The following is a 13203-nucleotide window of genomic DNA, read 5'->3' as shown; positions in this document are numbered from 1 at the left end:
TCTTCACCACTGTAAGATAGTATTGTCTCTGACTACAAAAATTAATTTGCTATGGTCTAATAGCATCTCACGTGTAGACTGTGACACTTTACACCACAGCAAATTAGTCTAGTGTGCAGTTAAGCACATGTGTAGATGCACCCAGTAGGTAGGATTTTCAAAGAGTGTCTAAGCAAACGCAGAAGCTCCTAAATCATTTCTGGGCTTTTGAAATACCTGTGTATTATGGATTTGTATTTCATTTACTTTTGGGGGGGAGGGGCATGTGGGGGGAGGGGAGCAGCAACTTTTATTGGTATTTAACACACATTTCCACAGTAAGAAAAATCAGCTTGTCAGAGTAGAATGACTTGGTCTTGTTTGGTCTTAATATAGTTGCTGAACCTTGCCTGCCAACAATCTTCCTCCTCATTTTCAGTGGTAAATCCTTACTGTCCATATGCAGTAGCTGTGTGTTGTGCTCTCTATGTATGGTTTAAGTATGGGAAGGCACATAGATTTCACAACTGAGTTCTCACTATCCAAGTCAACAGCAGGAGAGAATTTTTCTTCCAAATTCCAGAAATGTATAATCAGCCAAGTGCATAATAGGTTTTCACCTTCTCTTAAATTTTTTTGAGGTTTGTGTCAGAGACCTGCCTGTCCCCATCTTGAGAACAATCACCCAAATTTGGCTAAATTGCAGAACTTTGAAAAGTAACAGTTTTCACCTACTTGTTAGGTGATTTGTATCTTAATTTGTTGAAGGATCCTTTCTACACTAAGCATGGACCATCTCAGGGCTTCACACCACTAAGATCTTTCCCAGTATTTGCAGCATTCAACTGGTCTGGACAGTGCCAGAGATCATATAAAATGCTAAATATTAGAGATGTTATATCTGAATTACAAGATTTATCTACTCCCAGGGTGTGTGGCTCTAGGGAAAGGATGAAACCAAAGGTGATACCAGGATTATGGGCATAAATGACTGGGGAAGGTAGGAGTATTGTTTGTGGTGATAGCTACAGGGTTTCAGAGGACCTTGATACATTTTAACTTTAGGCAACTTTTGGAGCTCTTCAACCGTGGACTTGCTGCACATTAACACCTTTTAAGTGGGTTAAAGCACTCATTATTCATCTTAATGTTATGCTACTCCAGGGCAGGGTTATTTCTAATCCACCTAACTTTGTTCCTGTTCCATTAACTTGTGATCACTCTCCACAGCTCTTCCACACAGGCTGAAGTCCTCCAGCATCCCAGGAGGCAGTGAGTGATCAGGAAAGCCACGGCACAGCAGGCCGGGCACAGTGCCTTGCTCCCTGGACACCTCCAGCAGAGCAAGCACTGCAGTCCCAGAGCACCTGGTGGCCATAGCGGCCCCTGCCGACACTCAGACCAGCTCAGCTCTGCATGGAGTTCACTTTTTAGCAGCAGCTATACTTTCAGCTTTTGGCTGAGTAGCCAAGAGCTGATGATACTTCGGCTGTGAAAGGGTTAAAATCCCAGCTTCTGAGTAAGCAGAAAATGGAGGGTGAACTGAACTTCAGGCTCTTGCTTGGCTACACACAGCCATAACTCTAGAAAAATCTTTTTCCCCCTTCATTCTGCCTTCCCAGAAACAAGGGGCACATTTTATTTGGGGGCATGTGATAGGTGAAACAATACAGTAAAAAACTAGAACATGAACAGAATATTTAATTGCTCTCTTCTTCCTACCGCAGCTCCATTTTTTCCCACCGGTTTATTATTAGTGGTTAGAAAACAATATTCTCTCAGCTCAACTAATATTTGTAAGGAGCCACATTCCAACCGTGAGTCAGTAAAACTCACTTGTCATTCCCCACTGGCAGGATCAACTCAAGCTAAGCTTGTGAGATTTTCAGGCAAACATTGACAACCTGTTACACAGTGTTAAACATCTGTGTCCTGGCCAGATTTCAGCGATGGTTCCAATATTCTGCCTAGGGAAATGTCAGTTGCTTGTTGCATTGTTCTTCGCTTCCTATCCTAAAATGCCATGTACTGTTCCATTTATTCAGAATGTGTAATGCTGCAGACCCATTTTCATATAAAACAGCAGCATCCTGCCGGGACCTGCATGTACAAAGCAATCAAATAGCACACAATGGATTGTTCTCCTCTCCAAAAAACTCTCTCAGCAGTGCTCAAGCTGCACTGATCACATTCTAGCTGTTGCTCCTAGTACTCTATGTCCTTCTAGGACAAGGCCTAGGATTGGCCTCAGCCCTGCATGCACAAATGGTCTATACTCTTTCCTTACTTTTCTCAACCACAACCTAAGCTTACATCTGTCTGGCGGTGCTCTTGCCTGAAAGGCAGTCCATTAACAAGAAGAGTTGGACAATCAGAAATGAGCCTTGAGATATGGAGACTCAAACTGCCAGCAGAGAATTTTTTAAATCAGTATTCACCCCATTGCATACATGTGCACCTTCACCTGGAGCACCTACCTGATCACCATACATGCAACAGTATTCTAAGTTGTGTGGTTATTCTGTCATCCCTGCTTTCGGCCTGATGGAAACATACATGTTTATCAAAATTATTGCACAATTAAAAAGCTACAATAAGTGTCTAATATAGTGCAGCTAATGAAATTGATGTGTAATATCATTTAAAGATGTGTTTGCTGCTGGGTGATTAGGCAGGGGACTGGAATGGGTCAGGGCAACTATCCTTTCTTGCACTCACCAACTAGGTTTTTTGGGCTCCAGCTACCCAAGTCTAGAATCAAAAATAAGGTGTGGGCATCTTGCTTAGCAGTCCAAGAAGGTACTCATTAAAATTCTTGCAAGGGTGACCACTGGGCTCTAGGGGATTAGTAATGGGATGCAGAACCATTAGCACTAATTTGCTCCCTGTTAAGTAAAGATTGAAATGCATTAATAGCTTAAAGCTTTTTGGTGACTTATGTGATATGACCTGACTGATGCTTATTACTTCTTGTTGTTGACAAGCTCAGCAAAACAGATTATGTATCAAGCCATTATGTTTCAAAGTTGTCAGCTGATGTAAATCAATACAATTGCATTGAAGGTTGGGAAGATGCCATGATTTATGACACCTGAGGGTCTGGCCCATGTGCTTGCTGCCTATATCTACCTTTATTTTAGGACTAGGAAAAAATAGCATTTAGAAAGACCTATGGTGAATTCTCTATGGGACAGTACAGTGTGTGGGACTCCGAGGTCATATACTCAGTACCATATCTACATGTGCATTTGCTCTGGCTTAAAGTTATTGCGCAGTAAATTACTGTTCAGTAAGCAGGTATAGGCCAGCACCTACATGTGCAGGTGTTAACGTGCATTTACACTGTGTTTGGATTGCCTTGGGACTAAAGTTAGTCCATACACACACAGTGTTACTGTGCAGTAAGGCATCTACGTGTGCATTATTGCCCAATAACTAATCGGGCATAAATTTGATACCTGCATGATGGCAGGTATCAAATATATAGTTTCATAGTTGGTACGGTGGGAAGGGACCTAAGCAAATCATCTAGTCCAACCACCTTGCAGGTGCCCTTTTCATGACCTGTCAGCCTGTCACTCAGGCCTGACCTAGTTTTTCTCTGGCGCAGACTCAGTTGCCTCACAGAGCTTGCAGCTGGGCATGCTCAGAGACTAACTGGAATGAGGTCTCCCTTCTGGAAAATTCACTCAGTCAAGCAGCCTGATTGGCCACAGGACTGCTTCAAAAGTTGTTGAGCCCCTCCCTTGGGGGGAGATCACATTAGCTGAGGACAGAGGCTGCTGCTGCAGCTGCAGGGACTGTCTCTCAGTCAGGCTTTAGGGCCTATCGATCTCCTCCTTTGCCTCCATCGTTTGGTATTTCGTATTACTTGCTGTGTTACGGCTTTGACTCTGTTCACCTGGCTTCCGACTTACCTTGGCACTGACTACCGACTACGATTCCAGATCATCCATTGAACTTTGTTTGCAACCTCGGCTTGACTCACCTGGTTTTGACTTCGGCTTCCGACATCACCACTTTTCATTGTCGTCCTACGGGACTGGCGTCGCGCAACTTACCGTGTACAGCGTGTTACAGTTTTTCGTTTCATTGTTTGTGTTCCCCATTAATGAGCTGTTGACCAGCCCTGGGACTAGGTCTTCGGACTGAACCTCATGAGCCAACAGACCCCTTCGTTGTTCACTATTGTTGTAACTGTAACTGAACACATCACTGCCTACGCCTAAAGCGTAAGTCAAATAAATTCATCTTGTTTACAACCATCAAGCTTTTGTGCCACGCCTACTCAACCACCGCTAATCCCAACCTGTTCGCATCCAATTTGCCCCCACCCAGCCAACCCGCCGTGACTGAGGAGACGGTGAGCTTGGCTCAGCCAGCTGCATGGACCCTTCTCAGCAGGTTCCAGCTCCTAGCCACCCTGACTGTGAAGTACTGCCTCTAATATCTAGCCTGAGTCTACTTTCAGTCAACTTATGGCTGTTGTTCCTTGTTACACCCAGTAGTGCTCGGGGGAACAGGGACTCTGCCATTGCCTGCTGGTCCCCCTTGGCAAGTTTATAGATGGCCACCAGATCCCCTCTCAGCCTTCTTTTGTGGAGGCTGAACACATTCAGGTCCCGTAGCCTCTCCTTGTAGGGCCGGCCCTGCTGCCCCCTGACCATGCGAGTGGCCTCCTCTGGACCCTCTTGATGCTGGCCACATCCCTCCTGAAGTGCGATGCCCAGAACTGAATGCAGTACTACAACTGTGGCCTGACCAGTGCTGCATAGAGGGGGAGGATCACCTCCTTGGACCTTCTCATGATCCATCTGTGGATGCATGACAAGGTACGGTTGGGCTTCCTGACCACATCCCCACACTGCCGGCCCGTGTTCATCTTGGAATCAGTAGTAATTCCAAGATCCTTCTCTGCCTCTGCGCTGACAAGAAGGGAGTTCCCTAGCCTGTAGGTATGCTGCTGGTTCTTCTTCTCCAGGTGCATCACCTTGCACTTGTCTGTATTGAAACCTATCCTATTCTCATCTGTCCACCTCTGTAACCTGTCCAGATCTAGTTGTAGCCTGTCTCTCTTCTAGCGTGCTCACTTCTCCCCACACCTTAGTGTGATCTGTGAACTTGAACAGGGTGCTTTTCACACCCTCGTCCAAATCACCGATGAAGATATTGATCGGTGCGGGCCCAAGGACTGAGCCTTGGGGAACCCCACTGTCCACATCTCTCCAGGTTGAAAATGACCCATCCACCACCACTATCTGGGTGCGGCCCTCCAGCCAATTTGTGACCCGACTGACTGTATAGGTGTCAACACAACAGACACCTAATTTTTTAATGAGGATGGGGTAAGAGACACTGTCGAAGGCCTTCCTAAAGTCCAGGAAGACTACATCCACCGTGACACTTGCATCCAAGACTTTTGTGACCTGGTCATAGAAGGCCACCATGTTGGTCTGACAGGACCTGCCTCGAATGAACCCGTGTTGATTGCCCCTAAGCATAAATTCCCCTGCTGGCCCCTTGCAGATGTGCTCCTGGATAATTTTCTCAAAGAGCTTCCCCAGGATTGAGGTAAGACTAATGAGGTAAGACTAACAGTATCAAATTTACACTCAAGTCAGTGCAAGTTTCCATATATATTGCACAGTATGGGCATGAATGTGTAGACATGTGCCCATACTGCACAGTAGACCTGCCCAGTATGATCCATTAGGGGTGTGCGAAGTGGGTAGTATTCAATTTGGATTTGGATTCAGCCCAATTTGGGGAACAGTGATTCTATTAACTGAATCAAGTTAGGATAGTGATCCAAATTGTCTGAACCTGAATCTGGAGATTCGATGTTGATTTGGAGAATCAGCGATTTGAAGACAGATACAGCATTATCTGTTTTTTCTACGTACCTTGAGGTACCAGGCACAGCTCATGAATGCTGAGATGGTGGGGTGGATGGAGCAGCTCGTGGGACTGTAGGGGGGTCCCCCACACGCTCAGCAAAATACTTCTGGTCCACTTCTGGGTCCGCCACTGAGTGTGTGGGACCCCTTGTGCCCTCTCCAGCTCAACAGTCAGCTGTGGGGGGACCCTGGGTACCCCCCCAGACCCAGAAGGTATTATGTGCGGAGCCAGGGTACCTCGAGGTACACAGAAAAAACATATAAAGCTGTGTCTATGGCCAAATTGTCAAATCTCTCTGAATCCAATCGGTAGCCTCCAATTTGATTTGGAGAGATTAATGGGCTTCCTGATTTAATTCAGCTGCTGAATCAGGCCAAATCTCCTCCGAATCGAATCAGCAACTGAAGCTTCGCACAGCCATATTATCCATCCCAACTATTCAGAAATTGTGAGATTTAGTTTAAAACCATGAGGGTTTTTTTGTTTTTTTTTTAAGAAAGAATTATTACAAGTACTTTTTCACTGGCCAGGTATTGTTTCCACCTGCAGTATACATCTGAATTCAATTTTCAGGTAAAAGTTTTACCACCAGGGTACATGCTGATCCATGAAGTTTGGGAAATCCTGGCATCAGCCTTCAGCACAGAGAAAGTAAAATATGCTTCATGTGCACAGGTTCATATGGCAAAGCTCTGTGTGCATAGAAACCTGGGTTTTGACCTTTAACATTCACATGAGTTTTGGGGGGGTGCTTTGGGGTTTTTTACTGGTAAATTCCTTGTGAAGAAAATTCCCTAGTAAGGTGAACATAGAGCCCTAGATCTAATTCAACTTTCTAAAAATATTTCAGAAGCCACAGAGCGCTAATAAAGTGTGCTGTTTCCTTGAAAGAAGAGAACAGATCTTCTCTGACAACTCCTTTTCTCACATCATTATTCCCACATCACAGTAACTAAAGCTGTCAGATTTCCAATGGGAACTGGCAGGAGAGGCATGTTTCAGGCCACTGCTCTACAGAGTGTTGTTGATTCTCTCCCCCTTCCCCAAAAAACTGAAAATAAAAACAAAAAAGGCTTGTATTCCTTCTGCATGGGTTTGCAAATGAGGGAATCTCACTGATTGAATCAGACAGCTGAGACTTGAGGGTGAATTCATGAACAGCTACATGGTGTTGTATCATGTGGCGTGTTGTTCTTCTGCTCCCAGCATGGATACTAGAGAAGGAAACATAGCCTAAGACATTTCCTATTCACTCTTTGCCCCCTGGGGCAATTATCTACTCCTTGTGTTCAGAGGTTTTCCCCCAGGAGCAAAAAAAAGAAAAAGGTACAAACAAATGTTATGGGTGATTTATAATGGTTATTACCAGCTCTGATGGATAGCAAATTGCTCTGCCCCTCAAACCCACTACTACCAGCTGACCACTCTAAGGGAAGAAACCAAAATTCATTCCATCCACTTCTTGTTCCCCGGCTTGACGAGGCGAGCACATCAGTCGGCCAGTCAGTGCTACCCTCTCCCTCTGCCCACAGTTAGTAGGAGGAGAAGGGCTGGAGACATCAGTTTATCTATTTTACTCCTTTCGCCTGCACACAGCTGTGTGGTCATAACCTGGCATGACAGTTGGTAAAAAACTCAAGAAGGGATTATCTCCATGGTAGTTAACATTTTGTCATGGTTTTTATATACTTGGGTTTAAATATGTCCGTGGTACTTAGATTCCTGAAATGCAAAGCTGGTAAGTATGACATGAAAGGACCATGTGCCACTCTGACCTAACCATCCTGGAAACCAGTCTGTGCTACCAATTCATAGAGTTATCAGAACTTCTTTCCTGCTTGCTCTAGTTACTCCGCTGCCTTCATTCTCAAGGTAGACGTGAGGGCTAATATTTTCCGGCCCTGAATAGCACAATGCAGCCGCTATCTTTATTTGTTTGATTAAGGGCTTTGATCTGGGAAATGACTAATTAATGCTATCTAAATTGGTCTCTGTGGGATTGGATAGAGCAGTGAGAGAATAATTCCCTAGTAAAGCAAGTGACTGGACAAATAGTTTTATTTAATAATGTTAAATCTGAAGACAGACACAATATTCAATTCGGTGGTCTCCTGCAGGTCAGCCTTCAGCTCCTCATTATTCATTAGTGACTTTGCGCCAACGCTGCAGCCACAAATTAGATGCAAATGCTGAAGATAGTTAAAAGAAACTCATCTGAAGCAAACAGCAAATTGCACAGGACTATTTTCTACAATGAGAACCTTGGTGCCATCAGTGTAAACTGATTTTTGCGGGTTCAACCACTGCAAGGAGATATTGCCTTCTATGTTTGTTCCATCTTGAAAGCTCAGTCATTATCAAGGTTGTTTCCATAACTCCGTGCCCTCCCCTAAGAGTGGCTCTATCCCCTTCCCCTGCCTTCTCTTCCTTGAAATAAGGCTGGTTGTGCTCTCAAGTGTCCAGAGTCTGGCTAAGCTAGCTTCTATTTCTGTCTTCATCCACAGTTTCCATGCACTACCTTAATCCCTCTGGCTTTATAAAGACTTTAAGGAATCCCACTTCATAAAGACTTGAAGGAATTAGGCACACAACTGCTTTATCAAATTCTATGCCTTGGTTTCCCCATCTGTAAAATGGGGGCAATGCTATTTGCTGTGGTCCTTCAGTGAGACAGAATGAGGTGTAATGTAATTGTCCACTACAGGAATCCCTGACCATGAGCTGCTGGTGCAGCCACTGTCATGTCCACCCCTGGGGGTGAACCCTGTTATACCTCCCCATACAGCTCTGGCACAATCAGTTGAAAGTTCAGTTCAAGAATAGATTTGGAGATGCCTGATATCCACCAGGAGCTGTTCAGGGAGACCTGGCCTGAATGAAAACAGAGAAAAGGCTTGAAGATTTTTTTTTCTACTGCATTTCCTGTTTACTGCTATTAATCTGAACTTCAGAGATATAATGCCTAACTCCAGGCTTCAACTATAGCCTGAAAATCTGATCTTGAAGTATATCCTCTGCCGTGTGTGGCAAGAACATTGTAACACGGCACTCGATATGGTGCCTGTTATGGAGAGAAAAGGGGATATGCCAGTGGGAACAAAAGGAAAAAAAAACTTGCCCGTGGCAGGATCACGGCAGGAAAAGTGGGACTACCAGGAACTCAGGTGTTCCCAGTGAAGAGTTGCCCAGACTCTGGTAGGGCTGCACATGCAAGCAGGGCCAGGGTGGATTGGCTCCTGTGGGAGGAGCTGAAAAATAAAAGGGAAGCAGGGCAAAGAGGCAGCTTGCCCCCAGGGCAGGGGCCAACCAGAGGAAACGGAGCCATGACAGGGAGTGAGTGCCACGTGAACGGTGAGCCGAGCAACTCTAGAGCCAAGTACTTACTCAAGACTGAGGGGAAGCAACATCTGAGAAGGGGGGGTTAGGAGCCCTGTAAAGAAACTCCAGTCAACCCCTGAAGGCAATTTTGAAAAACCACTTCCCAAGCTCTGTGTTCTTTCTTAATATATCTATTTTTCCATGAAAGCATGGCAGGAGAGTGAGGAAGAGCCACGAGACTGAATGCCGGGGAGCAACCGCAACACCTGCAGTACCAGCACAGTGCGTCCACACTCGTATAACTGCTTGGTGGGAAACTCTAGGGAGGAACTGGAAAGTGAGCCACATGGGCGATGCACGTTATTATGGTGTCACTCGGCACAAATTGCCCCTCATTTTCTATGAGTCTGAGCTTTTACAACATTCCCACTTGAGATGCCACTTGAATTCGTGAATCTCACCTGGGCATCAGCACATGCCAATGAAATTAAAACTGCAATGGAGAAGAAGAGCTCGTTTGCTCACACACATCATCCAGGCTTATTCTGTCAAAGGAAGTTGATGAAAGCTTTAGGCGTGCTCTGAGCCATTAATTACTTGTCAGACATTTCTACAAGGCAGTGAGATGAAGGGAAAAGAAAAAGCCAACCTCCCTTCAACGGGAAGGTATCATTAGCTGAAGTTAATAGACCAACTTTGGGGCTTCACAGCCTGTTAGTCTCCAAAGTAGTATCTGTGACTCACAGAGAGGCACCCGCTCAGTACTTAAATCTTTTAAAATAACACAGCAGCTCCTAACTGGGGTACGGTTTGCAGAGGAAGGAAGTGTGTCATTATCTTGTTTTACAGTGCGCTGCTTCCAACCTGGCACTAGGGAGGATTAAACTTGCATCATGTGAAAATTGAAAACCTCAGGGAGGAGATGGCTGCTACAATAGAAAGCAAATAAGGACAGTGGACGATGCTGCCCTGACACCTCTTTGGGGCAGGGTGGGGTGATGTCTGTGCTAACTCCACTCACCTCCCACCTTTTGAACCCAGATTTTGAGAAGAATCATGGCCTGAGGTCATAAAAGTCAAAGGTCTTAATGTAGAGATCCTTCTTATTAATGCATCTCCAGGGCTTAGAGTCCCTGCTAAGGTCGAGAACCTGCTGCTGTTAGTACTGCAAACATAAGCAATGTACTTATTTGCAGTATGCTGAGAGATCTTGCGTGCCCTGAAGAGATCTGATGGAGATCTGAAGGGTAAGACAATAGTGTTATACAAAAGTAGGTGCATTAATGGATTTTCAGGGCTGAATTGGATGAGAGGGAGGGATGGTGTCAGCGACAGTCTCACTCTTTCCAAATCACCTGAGAGTCGTGTCCTTGGGGCATTCATCTAGGGTGTAGGAGGTTTAGGCTTAAGTCCTTGCTCCTTCAAAACAATATTGAAGCTCAGTCTCCCACATCGGAAGGGAGTATGCTCATCACTGCTACGGAGGCAGCCTCTGCCTTCCTTGCTGGAGCTGTTCCAGTATGTAAGTAATTCAAATACGTATGTGCCCAGCAACTCTCAAATCCCACTGCCCTAACTCGGAGAAGATATTTATGATCAGAGGGGGCAGGACTACGAGCTAATGGCTTCAAGATTCAGCAGTTCCTCCTAAACTCCAAATTTTAGTTTGGAGATTAGAAGGAATTTTCAGACACCGACAGTGGTCAAGTTTTGTAACGGGTTGCCTAGAGAAGTTATGCACTCTCCATCCTTGGAAGTGCTCAAGAGCAGGTTGGACAGACTCTTGGCTGGGATGATTTTGCCTGCAGCAGGGGGACTCATGAGGCACCCCCGGTTGCATCATCTTCTTTTGAGCAGACCTTATGAGGTCCTTTCAAGTCCTAATTTCCTATGTTTCTATGACCTATTTCCTGCTCCGGGGTAAACGAGAGTCTTTTTTCTATCAGCCATTAACCAGAAGTCCTATTTCAACTGCAATAAAACTTTCCAATTTAAACCAGTAAATTCCAGAAAAAGTTTTGGCTGTATTGAGGTGGGTATTTTCCATCATGAGAACATGTTGCTGTAAAATTCCCAACCAGCCCTATCCAGGAGCCGACATGGTTTTGACTCTCAGAAGCAACTGTCACAGCTACCTTGACAAGGTAAGCCAATATATTACTTTACATGGGTTTCCTTCACCTACCACCCAAGAGCTGCATTCAGGCTGTCATGCTTTTCCTCTCTAGCCAATGGTACAGGTACAGAGGATCACATACCAAATCCTGAATCCAGGTTACAGCTAATAAAAAAAAAAACAAAAAAAAAAAGACGCATGGTATGGAAAAAGGCAGCTTAAATTCAATGTATTGCTCACAGCATTTGCCATATCAGTCTAAAAACGTTTCAGGTCACATCGCTTCCCAGAGTTCATTCATGAACTTTGCTTTACCCTTTCAAGCAAAACAGTGGGAAGCTCCATCTGGCTCAGCCATGCATGTTAAATAGCATTATCATTTACCTCATTTCAGCCTCACCTAGACCTCCCAATTCACAGGCATATAAAAAGAGCAATCATGTGTCAAGGACACTCATCAAATGTGAGACTCTCTCTCTCCCTTTGACATGCTGTAATAGCAGAGACAGTCAGGTTTGATTTCCCTTCCTCTACTGGACCAGGGGTGGCTGCCGGGCATTTTTCATGCAGGCCCCAAAACTGCTGAAATTTTCTTGACCCTGGTCCAGATAAATGGACTTTCAGGATGGAGTGCAGGACCCAACTACTTTATCGTGCTGCTGGAAAAGAGAGGTTGGTTTAAAGATGAATCAAATGGTACTGAATTAGAAGCTGTTGCTTGGTTGATGATGTGAGCTGGTTTAATTGTATTTATCTTTTAACTTTAAGTAGTAGGGAGGTGAGGTAACATGGGAGATGAAGCCCAGACAAGGGAGTCTGACTCAGTAGGAAGAACAGGAGCATGGTTGGTTTAGACTTATATGAGCTTTTTAATACACTGAAAGACTAACTCTGCTTGAGTACAGACAGAGAGAGGTAGGTAAGCTGTGTTAACCTATAGTTAGGCAGCAGGCAAGGCAATTATTACCTCTTCAGGGCACATCTATATGTGTCCCTTAATGTGCATTAGCTCTTTTTTTTTTTTTCAGTGATGCTTTAATGCACATTAAGTGTGCTTTTGCAAATGTGCATTAAAGTGCCACTACAAACCGTGCCCTTTAGTTAATGCGCATTAAACTGGACTAATGTGCAGTTTCCTAGTAACTCACAATGGAGGGCACTTATACATGCGCTTGTGCCACACCGCTGGTCACTATTAAAAGTCCGTGTTGAGAAAACGGTGGTGTTGTGCTTTTGGACTAAAACACATCAAAAGAGTTTCAGTTCAAAAGAGCACCACCACCATTTTCTGCACACTGATGTGCATTTTGCTACTTATACAACTGCATGCAACTCAGTGCAGTGCAGATTGGCTCACATGTGAAGCAGACTCGATTAATTGAGTCTGCTCTGATGTGCCAGATCTCTGGAGCATCAGAAAATAAAAATGTATGTGTATAAATGCCCAAAGGTACTAGATTTAATGCATGTTAACTAAAGTGGGTTAATGCCCCCTGCCCTTCCTTCTGTCTACTTGGATAGACACAGTTTCAAATCTGGACAATCTGCTTCTGCATTTGCAGTCGAGCAACCTTCACAAAAAAGACTGTTCACACTTCTATTCAAGTCTGTTTTGCCACTGATGTCACAGTAACAAGACTAGGCATGAAATGCTGATTAAAGCAATGCAGAAAAGAAGCAGCAAGTAGTGGGACTAATAAGAAAAATACCCACATCCCATGTCTGACTCGGTGGTGGACACTTACCATTCTGACCTGTGTAGTACCAAGGAAGAGACTTCAGACTAGACACGCTGAAGCCACCATCCCTCTATATGAGTCGAACCCCTAGTTTGCAGACCTCTATTGAATGAATCCCTAGATCTTTGTTAATGTCCATTGTTAATATATCGA

Source organism: Crocodylus siamensis, chromosome 3 (assembly GCF_052110815.1).
Source record: "Crocodylus siamensis isolate JL-2025a chromosome 3, ASM5211081v1, whole genome shotgun sequence".
In the NCBI taxonomy this organism is placed as follows: domain Eukaryota; kingdom Metazoa; phylum Chordata; order Crocodylia; family Crocodylidae; genus Crocodylus; species Crocodylus siamensis.
Note: the sequence above shows the minus strand (reverse complement) of the source record.